We start from the raw sequence: 24832 nt of genomic DNA, 5'->3' as shown, positions 1-24832 counted from the left end.
GGGGCCTGTCCCTGCTCCTCTCTCCATCCTGCCTCTCCTGCACATCCCAAGACGCCCACTATCGAGGTGAGTAGAGGTGCCTTTGTTGGGTTCTAGGTGTTCCACTTGTTGTAGATTTAAGAGGAGACACACTTTGTCATGATGCTGACGTCACACACTGAAATACCCATTTCAATCAATGCACGATGGTTTATGGTTTTAATTATGTTTTTATGGTGTTTTCCATGCAGGGAAAGGTAGCACAGGCCTGTGCTAAATGAGACTTCAACCTCTTTTTCTCAGTTTGCTTCATCATAACACAACATAGAAGAGCAAAGCTAAGAATTTCTAAACAGCCTTTAGGCCAAATACAGTCTCAATTGTTACAAATTTGTAAAACTGGGCTACTGGTACAAAAAAATCAAATGCTTTTGTAAATTGTTAAGCAAAACTATGATGCAGACTTGAAATGTCCTCACCAGAAAATCAGGAAATGTCTCATTTTGCAAAATGGAGAGGTAAAAGAATGTTAATGCAGAAGCAATGCAAGGGAAGATATTTGTGGAAATGTTTTTGTTTAATTAATATTTTGGGAGGAATGAGGTGCTTACTCTTAGTATTTCTATATAAATTGAAAAAAATAGTTGATTTTAAACTTAACATTGTATTTTCAAGGTATACATAGTTTCCTTGTGGGGCATTGGTTCACCAAATCATGCTGGACTCAGGAAGAGAGAGTCTGAAGCACCAATCTATCAAGATATAGAGATAGGTCACCAAATTTCTATAGCAGTTGGGGTTTACAAAATTCTTAGACTTGTGGAAAGAAGGTGCTTTGTAGAGTCACTGGGAAGGTAATTACTGCCATTAGGAAAACAACTAATTCTATGAGAGATGGTAACATGTCTAAAATAATAGAAAGGGGTGGGTTTTGGGATGGGGCATTATAAAACAACAGACTTCTAAAGATTATTGAACTATGATTCTAAAGAATAAATGTTACAAATACATCAATATTGAATGTGTTTATCAATCCCCTTTATTTGCAAAGTTTAAACATTTTGAACTATTCCTACTGTAGTGCTCTGTCTTTTCCGGCATTGTTTTTCTAACTTTAAGCACAATCTACTCTAATAAAAGAGAAACATGCAAATTAGTCATCCCTCCGCTATGCTAAAGCCATGCTCACAATCCACAATCAGCAGCCATGCCCACCAGCCAATGAGGAGTTAGTATGCAAATTAACCTGATAAAGATGGCGCGTAATTTGCATACACAGAACAGAGTGGGAGAGCTGGCAGCTTGGGGGGACGTGGCTCCCTCAGTTGGGGAAAACCAAGAGCCTGGGAAGCACCAGGAATTCTGGGAATAGTAGTTTTGGAGGCAGCCCCAGGACCTGAAGTGGAAGCCCAGAGCAAGGGAAGCACCGGGAATGCTGGGAACTGTAGTTCTGATGGCAGCCTCAGGACCAGAAGTGGAAGCCCAGAGGGCAGGGAGCACCAAGAATGCTAGGAATCCTAATTCTTCTAGAGACTAGAGCATTAGTTCTCAACCTTCTGGCCCTTTAAATACAGTTCCTCATGTTGTGACTCAACCACAAAATTATTTTCTTTGCTACTTCATAACTGTAATGTTGCTACTGTTATGAATTGTAATGCAAATATCTGATATGCAGGATGGCCTTAGGCGACCCCTGTGAAAGGGTCGTTCGACCACCAAAGGGGTCGCAACCCACAGGTTGAGAACTGCTGCACTAGAGCAAAGTGAGCCTGGACCAAGTTACTGTTGAGGCTGGGGATGGAGGTAAAGCAAAGGCGAGAGACATAAGTAAAATCAGAGTGTCTAGGAAAAATTAAAGGGAAGATATCCTAAAACTTCCTGGAAGTCTCCACCAATGAAGCAAAGAAAAAAAAATGCCTCTATTAATCTGTGAGCAACAAACCAAACTGGGTTGGGGGTCTCAGACAATTCGCTCATATGATTGCAAAGACAGACAGAAACTCCCGGATTAGAGAGGGCTCCCCTGAGGGATCCCAGATTGGAGAGGGTGCAGGTCGAGCTGAGGTTCCCCCCAGGCTGCCAGCCCCCGCCACCCGACCCAAAGTACTGCTCCAATTTGTGATTTCAGTTCTCTTCACGTTCATGATATTTAGGTTTGTTGCCTTTGGCGTCATTACATGGAGGTGAGCCTTGCCCAATTCATTCCATTGTACTGGTATAGATTGCTACATATCTGATTTGTTAATTCTTACCATCAGTTTTCAAATTCTAGTTTAATTCTGGATGTTTGTCCAATACATCAGAAGTGATTTCACAGTTTTATATAACTGTGTTATTTAGTTTATTATGATAAGTTACAAAAGTTAAAATTAGCTTGAACATACATATTACTACATTTTCTTGCACTTGGAATTGTTTTCTTAGAACTGAAAACTTAAAAATTTATTCCTGATAATTTTATAACGGATAGAATTTCTCTGATTTCAAAATTTTTTATATTCAACTGTTTTTCAATATTTGTGTTCCTAACACAATGCATGTCACATAGTTCCTCATTATCCTTACAATCTGTGTTAAATAGGGAGGCTCAATTTTACATTGATTGATTTTGGACTTTCAGCTCATTTCTAAGACTTTCAGAAAACATTAGAACTCTAATAATTTATGTAAATAATTTTTTCTATTTCTCAAATGTGTATTCAGTTAACAACTCTTGCTATACAAATACATAAAAACTAAAACAGTTACTATTCCTAAGACTTTAGCTTTGCACATGGCAGACAGAACATTGTGTCTCCACAAAATGTTGAGTCTCAGTGCTTCCCCATGAAACACAGACCACGTGTTTACATCAACAAGGCAGTGCCTTTCTACTCTGAATTTTACTTCTTTTCAAACTCTCACAGTGGTGATGCTGGTTTCTCAGAAGGCAGAAACAGAGCTTAACAAACTTGTTTATCACATGAATTATATGCTCTATATGATTCCTCATGTCTTCACTTTATTTTTTCCACTTAGACAATTGCCCTGTAGTCATTTTATCTTTTAAAGGCAACAGATAATTGCTCAACTTCTTCCTATGCATTTTTTCATTCATTTTTCTCTCTACTTAATGTTTCAGCTCCTTGATCAGCAAATTTTTCCTCAGTTTTTTTCTGCAATAAAAAACATGTTTTTGATATTTACAAACTGATAATGTATTTCCTTCTCACATTAACCTGTTTACAATTAGATAATGAATTGCTATAGTTTAAATGTGCAAATGTACTTGATTTTATTGTGTTTAAATTACACTTATTTTTATAACATTTAAAATAAGGATGATATCAAAATTTAACTTAAAAATATCAGCCCTGACCAGTTTGGCTTAGTGGATAGAGCATCTGCCTGTGGACTGAGGGGTCCCAGGTTCGATTCTGGTCAAGGGCATGTGCTTTGGTTGCAGGCACATCTCTGGTGTGGGGTGTGCAGGAGGCAACTGATCAATGTTTCTCTCTCATCGGTGTTTCTACCTCTCTATCCCTCTCCCGTCCTCTCTGTTAAAAAATCAATAAAATATCCTATCTAATAAAAGAGAAACATGGTAATTAGCATACGACCACTACCCTTCCCATTGGCTAATCAGCAAGATATGCAAATTAACTGCCAGCCAAGATGGCGGCCGGCAGCCAGGCAGCTTGAACCTAACATGAGGCTTGCTTGCTTCAGTGACGGAGGAAACCAACATTCCTCGCCTGCCTTGCCGGCCTCTGAGCCTGCAGTTTGAAACATTGTAAGAAATAAAGAAGGTAAACAAAACCCCAGAAACCTGCTTGCAGCGAGCTGGGATCTCAGAGCTGGAGTTGATACATTGTTTTGATTATAGAACACAAACAAACCAGATACCTGCTTTCAGCAACAGAGGCCTCAGAGCTGGAGTCAGAGCTAAAGCTGGCCCAGAATAAAAAAAGAAAAAAGAAAAAAAGGAGCAGTTGGGAGCTTTAGTCACCCGCCAGCCTGAAAACAGTTCTCAGCCCCTCACCCAGACTGGTCAGGCACCCCAGTGGGGACCCCCACCCTGATCCAGGACACCCTTCAGGGCAAACCATCCGGCCCCCACCCATGCACCAGGCCTCTATTCTATATAGTAAAAGGGTAATATGCCTCCCAGCACCAGGATCAGGGGAGCTGCGAGGCCTCCTGGCACCGGGATCAGCGTGACAGAGGGCAGCGCCCAAACCCCCTGATCGTCCTGCGGCTCTGTGTGTGACAGGGGGCGGGGCCATAACCTCCTTATCCACCCTGCTCTGTTCATGACAGGGGAGGACACCCCAACCCCCTGATCAGACCTGCTCTGTGCCTGATAGGGGGGAGCTCCCCAACCCCCTGTTTGCCCTGTGGCTCTGTGTGTGACAGGGTGCGGCGCCCCAACCACCCCCTACCTCCCATGGGCCCTGCTCTGTGTGTGACGGGGTAGAGGCATAATCTCCCCATCGGCCCTGCCCTGAGTGTGACAGGGTGCAGCACCCCAATCCCCTGATCCACCCCGCTCTGTGTGTGACAGAGGGCGGTGCCCCAACTCCCCTATCGGCCCTAGTCTGTGAGTGACAGGGGGGAGCTCCCCAACCCCCTGATCAGCCCTACTCTGTGCGTGACAGGGGAATCTCCCCAACCCCCTGATGGGCCCTGCTCTGTGCTTGACAGCGGGGAGCTCCCCAACCCCCTGATCGACCCTGCTCTGTGCATGACAGGGTACGGATCCCCAACCCCCCTTATGGGCCATGCTCTGTGCGTGACGGGGTGGCACTGCAACCTCCCCAACGACCCTGCCTTGAGTGTGACAGGGGGCGGTGCCCCAACCCCCCAATCAGCCCTACCCTGAGCGTGACTGAGGGTGGCATCGCAACCTCCCAATCCGCCCTGCTCTGTGCATAACAGGGGGTGACGTCCCAACTCCCCAATCAGCCCTGCTCTGAGCCTGACCTGGGGTTGCACCTAGGGATTGGGCCTGCCCTCTGCCACCCGGGAGCAGGCGTAAGCCAGCAGGTCGTTATCTACCAAGGGATCCCAGACTGCAAGAGGGCACAGGCCGGACTGAGGGATCCCCCTTTCCCCCCGAGTGCATAAATTTTTGTGCACCGGGCCCCTAGTATATATATATATAAATATCATTAGTTACTGACCATATATCACACATGGGAATGTAGATGTGTCTGTTGTTTGTATATGTGTATCAATTGGTCTCAAAAAGAGAAGGCAACATTATTTTTCAACCTGTAATATCAAATGTAATAGAATGGTAGCCTATCAATAAATTAGTGTTAAATGAATGAACATATATTTGCATTTTTTGTGTTTTGCTGTTGCTGTTGGCTTCTCTGCATTTTTCTTTCAAAAATGTAACTCCCCTCCTTAAAACGGGGGATGTTTGAACAATGTACATTAAGTGTAAAGTCAAGGAAGGAGAAGACATTTCTGTAAGTGTAGCGTGGTCATCTTTCTTGTTGGAGCTGTGCTGGGGTAGATGGCAAATGACAGCCCTGTTTCCCTTTTGAGATTAGATCATAGAGTCAGGCAGATGGAAATGGACTTACCAGCTTGGTTACTCACACATAGTAAGGAACTGGAAAATGTGGTTTAGATGTGGGGTCACAGGACCTCTGAACACTCATCCCAAATCAGGCAGTTTCACACCCAGTTGTGAGTGGAGGGAAGAAATACCTGACACCTGTCCCTGGGCAGGCAGCTCCCTGAAGAGATGAGAGCAGGCCCAAGGTCATGTGACTGTGGGCAGCCATGTCTTTTCAAAGAAGTGTTTGGGGCTAAGCAAGCATCTTCAGTTCCTTCTCTCAAGTGCACACATCAGATAACTCTTCTGTCCCCTCTTGAGGAAGGTAGAGAGAGCCTAAGGCCTCATGTGGAGACTGAAAGGCAGAGAAGTGAAGGTGTTCCTATGATTTCTGATGGGGTTAAGTCATAATGGAAATTCAGTTCATGTCTTGTGTACAGACCAACTAAGGATGAAAGAGCTTGGGCAGAAGTATGCCAAAGAGTAAAGAGAAATCTGTTCTGTGTTTTAAATTTTGCTATAGATAACCCCCAACACAGATAATTCATTTGTTGGTTAATTTTGGTAAACCAAGTTTTATTTGGAGGGAATGGATAGTTCCTTTAAGGAAGAATTTTCTTAGTTTAACTAAAGATTGTCTCCTTCATGTTTCTTGTCCTGTGGCTAAATAATCTGTGCTTTATAAATTGAGTGTCATGACTGCTACAAATAGGATTTATGATATTAGTTTCTGTTCCTATATTTTTACTCATTGCTTAAAAATCGATAATTGAGTTACAACGCTATTATTTTGTGTCTCATGCTAAAACATTATTGAGCTACATGACAGTTTTACAGATTCATTTTCTCTGAGTTATAGTTAAAGTTTTGTTTATTTTTCCATGAATATGAGGAAGGAGCTGGCTCAGAACCTTAGGCCTTAGAGCCCTCTTTGGGCCTGCAGCTAATTGGTTTTCTGACCTCAGGCAACCTGTAATCTCTCTGAGCTTTTGTTGCCTCTTAGGACAAATTAGGAACTTGGACTAAGTGATTTTCAGTGGTTATGCTTATACGCCTACAACAAGTCCTCCACTATCCAAAAGAGAGACAGGACCCAGAAAGTAAATGAAACTCTGAGTAACCAAAAGAGCTGCCACGAAATAAAAACATTAAATATTGTGCAGTTTATTCAGGGGACATTAAACCCTTCAAGCAGAATTGTGTATTTGGAGACAAAGTTTCAAAGTTTGTTTATCTGGTTTCTCAATTACTAACATATTAGAAATGACAATTAAGGGGAGGTAGGAAAGACTGGCTGCTAATGATAGACAAATTGACATTAGCAAGGAATACAAGAAAGAAATAGAGCATGAAGGAAGATATACCAATTCCAAATCCTAGCACTTTGTTCATACTTATTTTTTTTTATTTTTTTTTTTCTCTCCAGACACCAGGGAGGGACCGAGGGAGGTTGGCTCCAGGGTGTGTCTGGCCCGTCTCACCCAGTCCCACCCCGCTGGCCACCTTCTAATTAATTTCCTTGCAATGTGTACAAATCCATGCACTGGGTTACTAGTATGCATATAAGTTCTTTGGTCAATCTTTTCCCACTCCCCCAACTCCCCCTTAGATTTTTTTTTTTTATTGCTTAAAGTATTACAAAGGGTATTACATATGTGTCCATTTTATCCCCCAGCCCTAGACAGTCCCCTAGCCTCCCCTATTCCCCAGTGTCTTATGTCCATTGGTTATGCTTATATGCATGCATACAAGTCCTTTAGTTGATCTCTTACCCCCCTACCTCCTGCCCCCCAACCCTCCCCGGCCTTCCCGCTGCAGTTTGACAATCTGTTTGAGGCAGCTCTGCCTCTGTATCTATTATTGTTCAAAAGTTTATAATGGTCTCTATTGTCCATGAATGAGTGAGATCATGTGGTATTTTTCCTTTATTGACTGGCTTATTTCACTTAGCATAATGCTCTCCAGTTCCATCCATGACGTTGCAAATGGTACGAGTTCCTTCCTTTTTACAGCAGCATAGTATTCCATCGTGTAGATGTACCACAGTTTTCTAATCCATTCATCTACTGATGGGCACTTAGGCTGTTTCCAGATCTTAGCTATGGTGAATTGTGCTGCTATGAACATAGGGGTGCATATATCCTTTCTGATTGGTGTTTCCGGTTTCTTGGGATATATTCCTAGAAGTGGGATCACAGGGTCAAATGGGAGTTCCATTTTCAGTTTTTTAAGGAAACTCCATACTGTCTTCCATAGTGGCTGCACCAGTCTGCATTCCCACCAGCAGTGCACAAGTGTTCCTTTTTCTCCACATCCTCTCCAGCACTTGTCGTTTGTTGATTTCTTGATGATAGCCAGTCTGACAGGTGTGAGATGGTACCTCATTGTTGTTTTGATTTGCATCTCTCGGATGATTAGTGACTTTGAGCATGTTTTCATATGTCTCTTGGCTTTCTGAATGTCCTCTTTTGAAAGGTGTCTATTTAGGTCCTGTGCCCATTTTTTGATTGGATTGTTTATCTTCCTTTTGTTAAGTTGTATGAGTTCCCTATAAATTTTGGAGATTAGGCCCTTATCAGATATGACATTGGCAAATATGTTTTCCCACAGAGTGGGTTTTCTCGTTGTTTTGTTGATGGTTTCTTTTGCTGTGCAGGAGCTTTTTATTTTGATGTAGTCCCATTTGTTCATTTTTTCTTTAGTTTCAAGTGCCCTCGGAGCTGTATCAGTGAAGAAATTGCTTCGGCATATGTCTGAGATTTTGTTGCCTTTGGATTCTTCTAGAATTTTTATGGTTTCCTGTCGTACATTTAACTCCTTTATCCATTTTGAGTTTATTTTTGTGTATGGTGTAAGTTGGTGGTCTAGTTTCATTTTCTTGCATATATCTGTCCAATTTTCCCAACACCATTTGTTGAAGAGACTATCTTGGCTCCATTGTATGTTCTTGCCTCCTTTGTCAAATATTAATTGAGCATATTGGTTCGGGCCGATTTCTGGGCTCTCTATTCTATTCCATTGATCTATATGCCTATTCTTGTGCCAGTACCAGGCAGTTTTGAGAACAGTGGCTTTGTAATACAACTTGATATCTGGTATTGAGATCCCACCTACTTTGTTCTTTTTCAGGATTGCTGCAGCTATTCGAGGTCTTTTTTTATTCCAGATGAATTTTTGGAAAGTGCGTTCTAGATCTCTGAAGTATGCTGTTGGTATTTTAATGGGTAGTGTGTTGAATTTATAGATTGCTTTGGGTAGTATGGCCATTTTAATGATGTTGATTCTACCAATCCATGAACACGGTATGTTCTTCCATCTGTTTATGTCTTCCTCTATATCTTTTTTCAACGTCCTGTAGTTTTCTGAGTAGAGGTCTTTTACCTCTTTAGTTAAGTTTATTCCTAGGTAGCTTAATTTTTTCGGTGCAATGGTAAATGGGATTGTTTTTATAATCTCTCTTTCTGAAAGTTCATTATTGGTGTATAGAAATGCCTCAGATTTCTTGGGGTTAATTTTGTATCCTGCTACATTGCCAAATTCATGTATTAAGTCTAGTAGCTTTTTGATGGAATCTCTAGGGTTTTGTATGTATAATATCATGTCATCTGCAAATAAGGACAGTTTTACTTCCTCTTTTCCAATTTGGATGCCTTTTATTTCTTCTTCTTGCCGAATTGCAATGGCTAACACTTCCAGTACTATGTTGAACAGGAGTGGTGAGAGGGGGCATCCCTGTCTTGTTCCTGTTCTTAGGGGAAATGGTGTTAGTTTTTGTCCATTGAGTATGATGTTGGCTGGGGGCCTGTCATATATGGCTTTTATTATGTTGAGGTATGATCCTTCTACTCCCACCTTGGTGAGGGTTTTTATCAAAAATGGGTGTTGAATTTTGTCAAATGCTTTTTCTGCATCAATTGATAAGACCATGTGGTTTTTTTCTTTCAATTTGTTTATGTGATGTATCACGTTTATTGATTTGCGGATATTGTACCATCCTTGCATCCCTGGGAGAAATCCTACTTGGTAATGGTGTATGATCTTTCTGATGTACTGCTGGATCCGATTTGCTAAGATTTTGTTGAGGATTTTGGCATCTATGTTCATGAGGGATATTGGCCTGTAATTCTCTTTCATTGTGTTGTCTTTACCTGGTTTTGGTATTAGGGTGATGCTGGCTTCATAGAATGAGCTTGGAAGTGTTCCTTCCTCTTGAATTTTTTGTAGTAGTCTGAGGAGGATAGGTTTTAGTTCTTCTTTGAATGTTTGGTAAAACTCCCCTGTGAAGCCGTCTGGTCCTGGGCTTTTGTTTGATGGAAGCTTTTTGATGACTGCTTCAATTTCTTCCATGGTTATTGGCCTGTTGAGATTTTTAGATTCTTCCTGATTGAGTTTTGGAATATTGTATTTTTCTAGGAATTTGTTCATTTCCTCCAGGTTGTCTAGTTTGTTGGAGTAGAGCTGTCCATAGTATTTTTTAACAATCATTTGTATTTCTGTGGGGTCTGTTGTTATTTCGCCTCTATCGTTTCTGATTTTGTTTATTTGGGTCCTCTCTCTCTGATTCTTGGTGAGTCTGGCTAGAGGTTTGTCAATCTTGTTTATCCTTTCAAAGAACCAGCTCTTGGTTTCATTGATTTTCTGTATTGTTGTTTTGGTCTCTATGTCATTTATTTCTGCTCTAAGCTTTATTATCTCCTTCCTTCTGCCCACTCTGGGGTTTTCTTGTTGCTCTCTTTCTAATTCTTTGAGTTGTAGAGTTAGATGATTTATTACCATTTTTTCTTGTTTTTTGAGATAGGCCTGTAGAGCTATAAACTTCCCTCTCAGGACTGCTTTCATTGCATCCCATAGGTTTTGGATTGTTGTGTTTTCATTGTCATTAGTTTCCAGGATGTTTTTAATTTCTTCTTTGATCTCATTGGTAACCCAATCAATATTTAATAGCATGCTATTCAGCTTCCAGGTTTTTGAGTATTTTGGGTTGTTTTTATTGTAGTTTATTTCTAATATTATGCCATCGTGGTCTGCGAAGACGCTTTTTATGATTTCAATCTTCTTGAATTTGGGGATACTTTGCTTGTGACCCAATATATGGTCTATTTTTGAAGATGTCCCATGAGCACCTGAGAAGAACGTATTCTCCCTGGCTTTGGGGTGAAGTGTTCTGAAGATGTCTATTAAGTCCATCTGATCTAGTGAGTCATTTAGGATTGCTGTATCTTTGCTGATTGTTTGTCTATAGGACTTATCCAGTGCTGTCAATTGTGAATTAAAGTCCCCTACTATGATTGTATTGTTGTCGATCTCTCCTTTGATATCTTCCAGGAGTTTTTTTATGAATTTGGGTGCTCCTACATTGGGTGCATATATGTTTACCAGGGTTATATCTTCTTGTTGTATTGATCCCTTTAGTATTATGAAGTGGCCTTCCTTATCTCTTGTTAAGGCCTTCACTTTGAGGTCTATTTTGTCTGATATAAGTATTGCTACCCCAGCTTTCTTTTCCTTTCCATTTGCCTGAAAGATATTTTTCCATCCTTTCACTTTCAGTCTGTGTGAGTCCCTTCTAATGAGGTGGGTTTCTTGTAGACAGCAGATGTATGGGTCATGTTTTTTTATCCATTCAGCCACTCGATGTCTTTTGGTTGGAGCATTTAGTCCATTTACGTTTAAAGTTATTATTGAAAGGTACTTGTTTGTAGCCATTTCTTTTTTGTGTGTGTGTGTGGCTGTTTTCTTTCTGAGCTTTTTATTTCTTCTTTTTATACCAGTCCCTTTAGCATTCCTTGCATTGCTGGCTTGGTGGTGATAAACTCCCTTAGCCTTTTTTGTCTGTGAAGCTTCTTATTTCCCCTTCAAGTTTGAATGATAGCCTTGCTGGATAGAGTATTCTTGGATTCAGTCCTTTGCTTTGCATCACTTTGTAAATTTCAGTCCATTCTTTTCTGGCCTGATGTGTTTCTGTTGAGAAATCGTTAGACAATCTAATGGGAGATCCCTTGTATGTGACTTTCTGTCTCTCTCTTGCAGCCTGTAAGATTCTCTCTTTGTCCTGAACATTTGCCATGGTAATTATGATGTGTCTTGGTGTGGGTCTTTTCAGGTTCACCTTGTTTGGGACTCTCTGGGCTTGTGTGACTTTTTTCTTCCCCACCTCAGGGAAGTTTTCTGATATTATTTCTTCTATTAGGTTTTCTAATCCTTGTTCATCCTTCTGTTGTTCTGGTACTCCTATTATTCGTATGTTGTTTCGTTTCATGTTGTCCCAAAGCTCCCTTAGGCTCTCCTCCTGTCTTTTAATTTTTTTCTCCAATTGCAGTACATTTTGGGTGTGTTTTGCTTCCTTGTCTTCTAATTCACTAATTCGGTCCTCCGCTTCTCCTAGTCTACTGTTGATACTTTCAATGGAGTTTTTCATTGCAGCTATATTACTCTTCATTTCTTCTTGGGTCTTACTTAAGTTGTTGATTTTTTCATCTGTTTCTTCTAGCTTCTTCCATATGTTATCGATTTTTTCATGTTTCTTCTTGCTTCTTGCAGAGGTTGTCGATTTTTTCATCTGTTTCTTCCTGCTTCTTGTGGAGGTTGTTGATTTTTTCCTCCATCCGGTTTATGCACTCTAGGATCCTTATTCTGAATTCTTTTTCTGTCATATTGCATGCCTCTGTATTACTTAGCTGCTTTTCTGGAGAGTCCTCCTTCTCTTTCCTTTGGGGGTTTCTTTGTCTACCCATGTTTGATCTCACTGACATATCTAGACGTTGAGTCGTTCAGGGGTTGCTCCCTTGGTGGCAGTGACTCCTTGGTCTGTGGTTGCTCTTCGGGCGGTTGCGGTAGCAGCTGCTCTTCAGTTGGCAGCAGCTCCTCTGGAGGGTGCTGTTCACAGCTGTGGTGGCTCTTCTGGCTGGTGGGGCGAGGTTTCACTTACAGCTGCTGTTCCTCAGCAGAGGATGTGGTGTTCAGGAGGTTGCTGTTGCTTGGATCTGCTGCGTTGATTTAAAGGCACAAAATACAACACAACAAGGCACCACGTACCAGGCACTATACACAAATATATTCACGATATTAATAATCCCAAATGAAGGTGACCACCCGAATTAAGAGAATTAGGGGGTAAGGAAGAAGGGAGAGAAAAAGATAAAAGAGAAAAAAGAAAAGGAAAGTAGGGTCCAAAAAGAGGAGTGCAAAAATAAAATTGGGAAAAAGGAGGGTGGGAAATAAAAGCCAGAAAAGAAAAGAAAAGAAAAAAAAATAGAGCGAAAAGAGAGAATGAAGTGGAAGAAGGGAAGAGACTTTTTATATGAGGAGAATACTCCTATAGAACAGCCATTAATCCCAACAAATTCCAGCAACAGTTCCCTAGAGATGAATGCAAACTAGGAACAACCAATAATATAACGATGAAAATAGAATGGAGAACACTAATCCCAAAATAAAATAAAGAGAAAATAAAATGGCACTTTAAAAAATGGTAAAATGGTAGCAGTAATAATACTGGTTAAAAATAAGAAGGTAGTAATTAAAAGGGTAAAATCAGTTGATGGAAAAAGAAGAAAAAAAAAAGAAAAGAAAAAGAAAAAAAATTGGTTTCTTAATTAAAAGGTGAAAATAGAAAAAAAAAATTGCAGTAGTGAAGGTCCTTCGGTTCTTCTATTCTTCAGTGTGGCTCGCCTTAGACCTGCCAGGTATTCAGGAGAGTGTTGAGTTTCCCTGCGATATACTGTTCCTCTGTGTTGTAAACCACAGTCCTTATTGTAAAGCAGGCCGCATTTATTTCCCAGACTGCCTTATTTTGTGTTTTGCAGAGTCAGTTTGTGGGTCAGCCTCTGGGTGGCAGTGTTCTGGGGTTGGCCTCTGAGGCTATAGGGCCTCTCTGTCCAGTGGAAGTTCACTGCCCAGAGCTGACTGCGTAATAGTTAGTTACTGGTGCTGTGTTGTTGCTGGGATTGAAAATCCCTCTATAGGCCAGACCCTGTTAACTCCCAGGGACTGATAAGGTTATTTTAATCCTTGATCTCGTACAGGGTGGAATCTGGGTGTGGCTGTGCTCCTTGCCTGGGGGCTGGGGGAAGGAGTCTCACTCTCTGGAGAGAGTGGCTGCCCCAGTCTTGGGCTCAGGGGTGTCTCAGCACTCAATTCGCTGCCACCTCTCCCGGCTCCCGCTCTCTCCCCAGTCTCTCCCCAGATTCCACTCCTCAGCACACTCTCCCTCTCTTCAGCACAGGTGAGTGTCTGTATCCGAAATGTCCCATGAACAGGATTCAGTGAAAACAAACAAACAAACTCCTGCCACGGAAACGGGGAAGGCTTGGTTTCTGTAAGCTTCTTCTCTTACCGGGACTGCATGGTCAGGTCAGCTCTTCAGGCTGCCCCCTTTAGGCTCAGTCCTCCGTGATCACAGAACCCAGCTCTCAATTTCCCTGGCGGCGCCAGGAATCCCGAGGTTCTCCTTTCCCTCGTCAGGGGCTGTGCCTGTCCCAAGGGACCCGGCTGTCTGCCACGCGGTCTCCCTCCGACCCTCTGGGCTCAGAGGTCTCTGTTCATACTTATTTTTGATATATTTGTAATTTTCTTTTTCAATTACAGTTGACATTCAATATTACATTTGTTTCAGGTGTACAACATAGTGATTAGACATTTATATAACTTACAATGTGATCACCCCATAAGTCCGGCACCCCCTGGCACCATACATAATTATTACAATATATTTTTTAAATAAATCTTTATTGTTCAGATTATTACAGTAGTTCCTCTTTTTCCCCCATTAGCTCTCCTCCACCCAGTTCCCACCCCACTCTCTGCCCTTACCCACCACACTGTCCACATCCATAGGTGTACAATTTTTGTCCATTCTCTTCCTGCAAACCCCGCCTCCCCACCCCCCCGAGAATAGTCAGTCCACTCCCTTTCTATGCCCCTGATTCTATTATATTCACCAGTTTATTCTGTTCATCAGAATATTTATTCACTTGATTTTTAGATTCACTTGTTGATAGATGTGTATTTGTTGTGCATAATTTGTATCTTTACCTTTTTCTTCTTCTTCCTCTTCTTAAAGAATACCTTTCAGCATTTCATATAATACTGGTTTAGTGGTATGAACTCCTTTAGCTTTTTATTCTCTGTGAAGCTCTTTATCTGACCTTCAATTCTGAATGATAGTTTTGCTGGGTAAAGTAATCTTGGTTCTAGGTTCTTGCTATTCATCACTTTGAATATTTCTTGCCACTCCCTTCTGGCCTGCAAAGTTTCTGTTGAGAAATCAGCTGACGGTCATATGGGTACTCCCTTGTAGGTAACTGACTGTTTTTCTCTTGCTGCTTTTAGGATTCTCTCTTTGTCTTTTGCTCTTGGCATTTTAATTATGATGTGTCTTGGTGTGGTCCTCTTTGATTCCTTTTGTTTGGGGTTCTCTGTGCTTCCTGGAGTTGTAAGTCTATTTCTTTCACCAGGTAGGGGAAGTTTTCTGTCATTATTTCTTCAAATAGGTTTTCAATATCTTCCTCTCTCTCTTCTGGCCCCCCTATAATTCGGATGTTGGTATGCTTGAATTTGTCCCAGAGGCTCCTTACACTATCTTGATATTTTTGGATTCTTTTTTCTTTTTGTGACCTGTTTCTTTGTCTCTGTGTTTTGGCTGCTTCCCTGTGCTGATAGAGTGGCTTTCTGTGCTAGGTGTTCTATAGGGCCCAGTGGCTCAGCCTCTCCAGTTACCTGAGGTGGACACTCTTGGTGCACACCTTTGTGGGCTTTGTGCACAGTCTTGTTGTAGTTAAGCCTTGATTGTTGTAGGTATCACTGGGAGGAATTGACCTCTAGGCCAGTTGGCTGTGAGAATCAACAGTGTCTGCAGTGGGAGAATTTCTGTGCTGGAGACACCCTTCTGGGGCAAACCTTGCTTCAGTGGGGCTTTGGTGCTCACTGAGTCTGCACCCTGAGTGTGTCCCTTATGAATCTGAGAAGTTGTAATCTGGATGGTCCAAATCTGACCAATGGGTACACTGGCTCTTGGATCTCTAAGGAGGTGCTAATTTAGCCTCTGCCAGAGGCTACCCAGCAGGAGCTATGGAGAGATCTGCATATTCCTCTTCTTTGTTTGTGGTTTGGAGGTGCCCAGATGAGGCCCAGCTGTGAAGCAATGCAAGCTGCTGTGGAGCCTTGGGCCTTCTTTTGGAAGTTCTGAGTCTCTCTGACCCAGCTGCAGTTCGTTAGGTAATTTTCAGATTGCAAAGGGCCAGGCCTTTCATATGCTAAAGCCTCTGCGCACAGCTTGGGTGGGGCGGGGTCTCAGGGGATCAACAGGGCAGAGCAAGCAGCTATGGCTGCTCCTCAGTCCTACCCTAAGAGGCCCCGCATCTCAGTGTCCTGAGGTAATCGCTGCAAGCACCTCTCCAAGAAAGCCGCCCTCGAGTTCCAACCGATGCCAGACAGTCCAGTTTCTCCCTGTATGAATCCGGGTCCCCAGAGACTCACCCAGAACTGGAGTTCAGAGCAGTCAGGAACTTGAGACTCCCTCCCAATTGAAAAAGACAACCGTGTCCTCAGTTGCCAGCCCTTTACGAGTGCGCCTCCTTACCTCTGCACTTTACTTCCACACCTCCTCTGAGTCTCAGTGTGCTTTTCTCTTTCCTTCTAGTTGTAGAATTTCCACTCAGCCAGCCTTCCTGTGGTTCTGGATGATGTCCATTTTTGTTGGACATCATCAAAATAATTTTGAAGTGGTTGTGCGAGGCAGCAATTTCTGGTGTTTACCTATGCCGCCATCTTGGTTTCTTCCAGTTTGTTCATGTTTACCTTCACTATGCTTTTTGTATGAAAGCAGAAATCTATGGAACTTTTCATGAAATATGACATATATATGCTTGATAAAAAATTAAAAAAACAAATCAGTGATTTTCATACCTTAAATATTTTTTTAGACTAGAACTTTTATTTTTAGAATTTGCGTGAAATGTTTTATATAATACAGACAAATCGAGCTGCCTAACTAAGGGGGGATGGAGACTCTGAAGCTCTGCAATCTTGCAGGTGTCCACAGGAGAAACAGATTCCTATGGGAGTTTGGGAACTACCAGTTCTGAGAAAAATCCGTCTAATGACAAATCCTTTGAATTGAATGTTGCTGATACATTGTTTTAATGTGTATACTTTTCCCACCTTTTTATATTGTTGAAAATGACACAATAGGAATAAAATGGCAGATGTGTTCTCCTTATTAATGTTGGAACTTCAAGCTCCTTCCACCGTCTAGACACAATCCTCACCTAGAAATAAGCATAAACATCACAGAAGTAAATATTTAGGAAAGGAGCTTTTGTGGGAACAGATAATAATGTTCCATGGGTAGTTTCTTAATTCAAGTTGTGTAAAAGTGTGATTCATATAATACCTATTTTATTAATGGTGACATAAAATTGATTAAATAAAGGCCTTGGTCTTTATCTAGTATCAACCTATTTATTTTACAAAGTCTGTCTAGTAATGTTGCCACATTATCCATTTAATAAAGCCTGTCTATCATGCTATTGTCATAAGTGTTAATAGATACAGCCTCCAAAAATACTGGGGAACATGTTAGTCATCAAATTTGTCTTCACACCTGAAATTTGGCATTGGGTATCACATGATAATGATCACCACAGTGTTTAATGCTCAGTATACTATTTTCAACCCTGTTTCAGGCATTGAGTGAAAAGATACCTTTTTTAAGAAGAAGTTTATTAAGAACACTTTAGATCAGGACCCCTTTAATATAATTGGAAGTATTCCCACACATTTCATTATTAAGTAGACTATAATTATAATCGTTTGTTTCCAAATTTAGCTCTAATTTTTAGAAAGAAAACAAGGTTATTACAATTATAGGATTATATATTGATTTTTGTTACTGTTGTTTATCCACACCTGAGGATACTTTTTCCATTGCTTTTCAGAGAGAGTGGCAGGGAGGGAGGAGAGGGAGAGAGAAAGAGAAACATCCATGAGAGATAGAAATATCTAATGGTTGCTTCCCTCATGCAACCCTACTGGGGGCGGGGAGCAAACCTGCGACCCTGGTACGTGACCCAGCCATATATTGATTTTTTTATTCCTCAAATCAAAGATTTTCTAAAACATTTGTTGTCCATATGAATAAAGAAATGTCTCAGTCATAATACATACAGTAGCATAGTTTCAGTTATTTTTTGCCAGTAGAATTTTCATGTGACCTTATGACAGTACCACTTTTGTAATTTTAGATTGAAAAATTAATAGCATAGAACATATCTTAAGCTTTTAATTTTCTAAAAGTATAAGAATAGAAAGCTCATTTTTTTATTATTTTTTTCTTTTTGAAACAAGTTTATTAATTTGTTAGTAATATATATATATATGATTGTTAGACAGAATGTGAAGATGAAAGTTTGCTCTCTCCTACTGGCAAATCAACTACATAATACGTTACAGTATGTGCAAAGTGTACATTGAGGAACTTGGCAAAAGTTTAAGCAAATCCCGCTTTCAGTTTATTAAAGAATTTCCCAAGAGTGCCCTTGGGGGAGGTGCAGCAACCTCATGACCAAGTCACAGATCTCTTCAGAATTCATTCTTATAAAGGCAGTTTTGATTATGTTGATCCAAGTCATGCGGTGGTGGCAGGATGGGTAAAGGCAACGTTTCATTTTTAGTCTCCCCAAATGCTGTCTCACTTGATTTAGGAGGGCTTGGGGATTATCTTCCAGGGTATTTCTGCCATGTGAGTAATGCTCCTGAGAGTTTGTGCAGTCATGAGGAATGGGTCTCTCATTATCTGTGCATGATGGGGAACTGCTTTCTCTGATAAAACCTTTCCATCTCCTGGTAAAGGGGAAGCTGTGGTATGACAAAGAGTTTGCCATTTGGTGAGAGAGGGGGGTGTCTTTTGTTTGTTGCAGTGAAATTTGTCAAGTGCAGTTTTGTGCTGTCTTTGCCATGGTCTTACGGGAATCCTACGGGGCACAGGCTTTCTTGATTGCAGTTGGGGTTTTCAGTTCAATCTGTACTTGAGTCACCAGATGCAAATTAGATATTTGTCCCTTCAGCTCCCAGTATACATTTTGGGTATCATCACTTAAAATGCTTAGTCTTTGGAGAGCTCTGCTCTGCAGATTGTCTTCCTGAGACGGATGTGTTTGTTTGGCTCGTTGAGGCTCTATTCTGAGAGAGTTACATTCTTTTTTCATCGGTTCTAGTTCTTGTTCCAAGCCATGGATCTTCAGGTCACAACTTAGCTTTTCCACCTCCCAGTTTGATGAAGGTGGATTTAAATTCCCTATCACCTGCACTGTTTCCATCTCTGTTCTTAGCCTGAGGACTTCTGCTTCTTTAGACTGCTGCTGTTCCTTCAATACTTTTAAACATTCAGGTTGTCTTTGTTCATTTTACCCAATTTTCTTTTTAAATTATCTCTATCAACGCAAACCTCTCAGCATGCATGATAAAACCTTATTTACTTGTTCTCGGCCCACAGAGCATGTTTTTTGATCTAATAGAGCGCCTGTAAGCTTTTCTTCCGAAAATCTTACTCTTTTCTTTAGGAAAGGGGTTTTTTTCTCTGAATCCTTAAAGCGTTTTTGATGTCTTCATCAAAAAACAGTGACAAGGGCAAAATGTGAAGCAACAGACTCATCTGAATATATTGAGACCGAAGTTACTTATCTCTCCTATGGGCTTTTTCATGATTTAGAATGACGACACAGACTTCCACCAGCATATCCATGACAGCCCGAGTCAGGCTGCCTCTGGATCCCCAGCGCTGGGAACAGGGTCTCCAGGGGTCACCACGGGCTCCACTTCCGGTTTCCTGGAAGACACCAGACACCGCCTCTTCCCAACAAAGGCCTCTGCTCCAGGTACACCGCGGAAGGGTCCCCATTGCTTTGGCCTGGGCTGTGCCAGGACCAACCACTGGGCTGGGGCCTGGGGATCAGGAAGGAGTGGCAAGAGGGGCAGGCGAAGCTGAAGCGCCACCAGGAGCAGACCCCTACCCAGCAACATGGCCGCGAGGCACAGAACCCTGTGTGGCCCCTCAGCGCCCCCATGGGCAGCCCTCTCCGTCCGCCCCCCAGCAGGGAAAGGCAACTCAGGGGGGCTGTAGGCTAGCAGCACCTGGCCCAAAGGGGGCTGTAAAGATCATTTAAAAGAAAAATCAATTTAAGTAAAAAAAAATAAAAAAACTCACAAAAACCTAAATTTTTATAAATAGCAGTGTTTCTTGGAATCGCAAAGTAATGCATTCAGTGTTAAATATGACTTGTTTAAACTTCTTTAAACCAATGGTATCAAATATTACTTTTCTGAAGTTATGGTTATTCAATGGACCAATAATAATTGTATTTTTATCAGATTTATCTAAATATCACTATATATGCATGCTCTCTATTATCTAAAATTAAAATGAGTCTGAATTAATTTTGTTTATGTGATTATTTTTCTATTTGTGCAATCCCTAATGCTCCAGCCTCTAAAAGTAGTATTTAAAGGACACATTTCATAAGCTATATATCATTCCTCTAATAATGTCTCTTATTTAACTTAAATACTAAAAATAATATTTGACCTATTTCAGATATGGCAGGAGTATGGAGAAACCCTAACTAGAGAACGAAAAGAAGGTATGTTGCCAAAATTTATTAGGTATCATTGATTTTGTAAATAAACTGAGAATAGGAAATGGCATCTGTTTCTATGTTTGGATAACATATACTACATTAATTATTTTTTCCATGTGAATGAAAAATGTGAAATATAAACAGTCATAAGGAAGAATATACTTATCCCACATGTAATCACCATGTTCAACAGCTCTTTAAAGACCTCAAAAGTCTACCCGTATGCATCTCTCTTCATTTCTGGCTATTCTCTTCCTTCCCTCTGCCGTGGACTGTCGGCCTGCACACTGAAACTATGATCAGAAAACTGGCTTCATCACTTCTCGTGTTTTTACTAGTGATATAAGGCCAAGTAACCAGACTCATCTAGTAATACTGTCAAGCAGTTACAGTTCATGTAACTGTCAACTGAGGGGCAATATTCAAAACTCCAGTCATTGAATTGGCATTCTTTTACCCTCATGAAAAACTCCAAATCCCTTTGTGTGGAGTAAAAACACTGAAATCCATTTAGTTGTTGCCAAATAATGCAGCCTTCTCTTTGCTACTCTGCCCCTTTGCTCTAGCAGCCAGTTCCACAAATGTTCTTCCTCATTTCTAGTTCTGGCATCTGCTTCATTTCTCTTTCTGGCATACTTTGTTTTTGGTCCATCAGGTATCAACTTACATATCACCTCCACCACAAAGCTGACAATATTGACACAAAACTGGGATGTCTCCTCTGTGTGCTCCAATAGGGCCCTGTGTTATATTGGTTGGTGGTTTCTGTGACTCTGAGTGGAAATTGCCTGCTCATTTGTTGTTTTTTCAGTTTACAGTAAACTAGAGGCCCGGTGCCTGAATTTGTGCAAAGGTAGGGTCCTTAGGCCTGGCTGGCAATCAGGGCCAATTGGGGCCTTCCAGCTCCAGGCCGAGGCCTTGCTTCATTCTGCGCCACCTCCTGGTGGTCAACACATGTCATAGCAGCGTTCGAACTTCTGGTCTCCTGGTCAAACTCCTGAAGGGACACTTTGCATATTAGCCATTTATATATATAGGTGATTATTCAGGGGTGGGCTGTGTCATCTTCATCTTGTAACTCCAGTGCTTGTCACACTACCTTAGTGCATGGTGTTGAATATGGGGAAAACCAGAAGCTCTGATACTTAGCCATGATACCAATTAATACAGTGTGCAACAACTGAATTAATAATTATGTTTCATAGTATTCTTGTGTTGTGTATTATACCCAGATATAGATGTCTTTATTGTTTTTAACACTTATACTTAGTTGTAGTTTAAAGAATACAATTCTTTTTCTTTCCAGGTGCTGCTAAATTTGAAGCTGAATCCTACAGAGTTTGTCCTGTAGGATCTGTAGGATCAGTTAGTCAAGTTCATGTCAAGATTTACTTTTGAAAGCACAAAAAGAGTATAAAGAGATTTTGCTGAAACATTACATGACCTGAAACATAAACAGTAAAAAATTATTTACTGTACTGTTTACATAACATTTTGTTTTCCATTAGACACATGACATGAACTTTTTATTAAAGAAAAAATTTTTTGATCATATGTTTGATGAAAATTTATATAGTATTTTAAACTGGGGTATTTTGGGGGCATCTAAGTAAGTTTTAAGCAGATTTTGTAAATGAAAGCCAGCACTATTGAATTATACATATTCAAATTGCCCAAATACCAACTGTTTAAACAGCATCAAAGCAAACAACTTGTCATTCATATTTTAGTGATGCTAGTTGATAGATTTTTTTACATATTCCAATTTTATCACAATATTTGGTCCTAAAGATTTAGACAGAGATAATTTTGGTATCTGCTGCTATGGCTCCTATTTAGCTATATTAAAATTGTTATAGTGGCATTGGACTTATGCGATTTTAAACACAGATTTAAAAATTTTTCCTTGTGGGGGAAATAAAGTTTGCCTAAGGCTTTTCTACTTTTCCATTTATTGAATGAATTTTTAGAAAGAGTCTTAAAATTACAGAAAGTTCCAAGTTTTAGTTCAAAGAACTCTGTTGCCCTGAACTATTTGAGAGTAAATTGTTACACTGTGCCACCATGCTTTAGTACATTCCACCTGTCTACCATACCACCTTCACAACCAGAAAATTCACACTAATGCATTCTATAGTTTCATCCTCACACCCTTTTCAAATTTTGCCACTTGTCTGTATAGCATGAAGACCCTGTTCAGATCCATAGGTTCCATTGAGCTGTAGTGTCTATTCTTTTCCTTCAGTCTAGAACAGGTCCTTAGTCTTTCCTTGACTTTCATGACATTGAATCCTTTGAAGAGGAAGTTCAACTAATGTATGTCGAACGTCCTTCAATTTCAGATCATGGATTTTTCTGATGTTTCCTTATGATAATACTAGAGGCCCGGTGCATGAATTTGTGTACCAGTGGGATCCCTCGGACTGGCCTGCAGGATTGGGCTAAAACCAGCTCTCTGACATCCCCTGAGTGGTCCTGGATTGAGAGAGGGGATGCGGGAGGTTGGTCAGCAGGGGAGGGACCGCAGAAGGGCTCCAGGACATGTCCAGCCCATCTTCATCAGCCAGACTCAAGCAGCAAGCTAATCTACTGGGTCGAGTGTCTTCCCCCTGGTGGTCAGTACATGTCATAGCAAGTGGTTGGCCTTACCATAGCATATTACACTTTGATTGGTTGAACAGATGACCAGACACTTAGCATTTTAGGCTTTTATTCTGTAGGATTTAGATCAGACATTTTTAGCAAGAGCATCACAGAAGTAGTCCTATACTCTTCTCATTGCATCCTGTGATGTGATCTACAGTTTTGATTTGTCATTCTTTGTGATGTTAATGTTGATCAGTGAAGGCAGTATCTACTGGGTTTCTCCACTATAATGTTTCTTTTTTCACTTCACAATTATTGCTTTATAGGGAAATTTTTAGAGTCAGTGTAAATATCTCTTCTTCATTAAACTTTTAATTTATTCATTTATCAATATGAATTCGTGGTTTATTTCATATAATGGGTTATAATTTGTTAAAATTATTTTTAGAATTTTTATTTTAGAAATATTTTGTATTAGAAGTTTCAGTCTTATAGAAAAGTTACAACAATAGCACAAAAAAATTCCTAAAACCATTCCCCAAATGTTAACATTTTACTACATTTACTTTATCCTTTCTCCCTTCTTGTCTATTAACTAAATAAATGTAAATGTAAGTCTGTTAGATATAATATATGAACCATTTGTAAGTTGCAGACATGATACCTCTTTACTTTTAAATACTTTAGTGTGCATTTCCTAAGAAAATAGAAATATCTTACATAATCGACACTAATAAAAGACAAATATGCTAATTAAAGCAAAAGAACCACAGCAGTCCAAAAGTGCATTTGGTATCTTATTAGTAGTGCTGTATAAAAATTTTAAAAACTATTATAGTTTAAAATAAATACTTATCTAATCTAATAAGAGAGAAACATGCAAATTGACCTCACCTCTGCTACGCCCATGCCATGCCCTCCAGCCAATCAGAGTGACTATATGCAAATTAACCTAACCAAGATTGTGGCTGGCAGCCACAGAGCTGGAGCAAACAGGAGTCTTGATTGCCCCGGAGATGGAGGAAGCCTGCTCTGGCCGAATGTGGCCTCTGCAAAAGGCAACAAAGTTTCAATTATATAAGTTAAATAAATCCCAGATACCTGTTTCTAGCCAGCCTCCACTGGGAGTTTGGGTGGCTGGGGGCTGTGGCCAGCCTGCAAACAGCCATCAGCCCCTCACCCAGACTGGCCAGGCATCCCAGCAGGACCCCCCACCCTGAGGGGCTGTGACCAGCCTGAAAATGGCCCTCAGCCACTTACCCAGGCTGGCCAGGCACCCCAGTGGGGACCCCCACCCTGAAGGGGTTGTGGCCAGCCTGAAAACATCCATCAGCCCCTCACCCAGACTGGCCAGACACCACAGCAGGACCCCCCACCCTGAAGGGGTTGTGGCCAGTCTGAAAACAGCCATCAGCCCCTCACCCAGGCTGGCCAGGCACCCCAGTGGGACCCCCACCCTGATCCAGGACACCCTTCAGGGCAAACCAGCCGGCCTCCACCCATGCACCAGTCCTCTATCCTATATAATAAAAGGGTAATATGCAAATTGACCCTAACAGCAGAGTGACTGGGAATCACTGATAACTATGACACACACTGATCACCAGGGGGCAGACGCTCAATGCAGGAGCTTCCCCCTGGTCAGTGTGGTCAGTGTGCTTCCACAGAGAGAACTCTGCTCAGCCACAAGCCAGGCTGATGGCTGCCAGTACTGTGGTGGTGGTGGTGGGAGCCTCTCCCGCCTCCTCAGCAGCGCTAAAGATGTCTGACTGCAGCTACGCCTGCTCCCTGCTGGCAAGGGGACATCCCCCAAGGACTCCTGGGCTGCCACAGGGATGTCTGATTGCCATCTTAGGCCCAATCCCCCAGGGAGCAGGCCTAAGCCAGCAGGTGGTCATCCCCCGAGGGGTCCCAGACTGCGAGAGGGCACCGGCCGGGCTGAGGGACCCTCCCGAGTGCACAAATTTTTGTGCACTGGGCCTCTAGTTGTAGTATAATGATCAAAATCAATGAATTAAAATTGGGTCAGTATTAATATTTAATCTTGGATCTTACCCAGATATTTTCTATTATCTCAATAATATCC

At 41.3% G+C, this 24832-nt stretch overlaps 1 long non-coding RNA gene and 1 pseudogene across 1 annotated transcript; one reads left to right on the top strand and one right to left on the bottom strand.

Annotated features, from left to right (window-relative positions):
• Positions 1-17976: 17976 nt before the first annotated feature.
• Positions 17977-19268, bottom strand: LOC132226758 (5-azacytidine-induced protein 2-like; annotated as a pseudogene).
• An 846-nt stretch (positions 19269-20114) lies between these two features.
• LOC132226750 (uncharacterized) lies at positions 20115-21714 on the top strand. Its single transcript, XR_009451073.1, has 2 exons — positions 20115-20163; positions 21467-21714. It is a non-coding gene; the product is annotated as an uncharacterized LOC132226750 (long non-coding RNA).
• Positions 21715-24832: the final 3118 nt, after the last annotated feature.

Source organism: Myotis daubentonii, chromosome 1, assembly GCF_963259705.1.
Source record: "Myotis daubentonii chromosome 1, mMyoDau2.1, whole genome shotgun sequence".
Lineage (NCBI taxonomy): Eukaryota > Metazoa > Chordata > Mammalia > Chiroptera > Vespertilionidae > Myotis > Myotis daubentonii.
The sequence above is the reverse complement of the archived record's forward strand: the minus strand, read 5'-3'. Positions and strand labels throughout refer to the sequence as shown.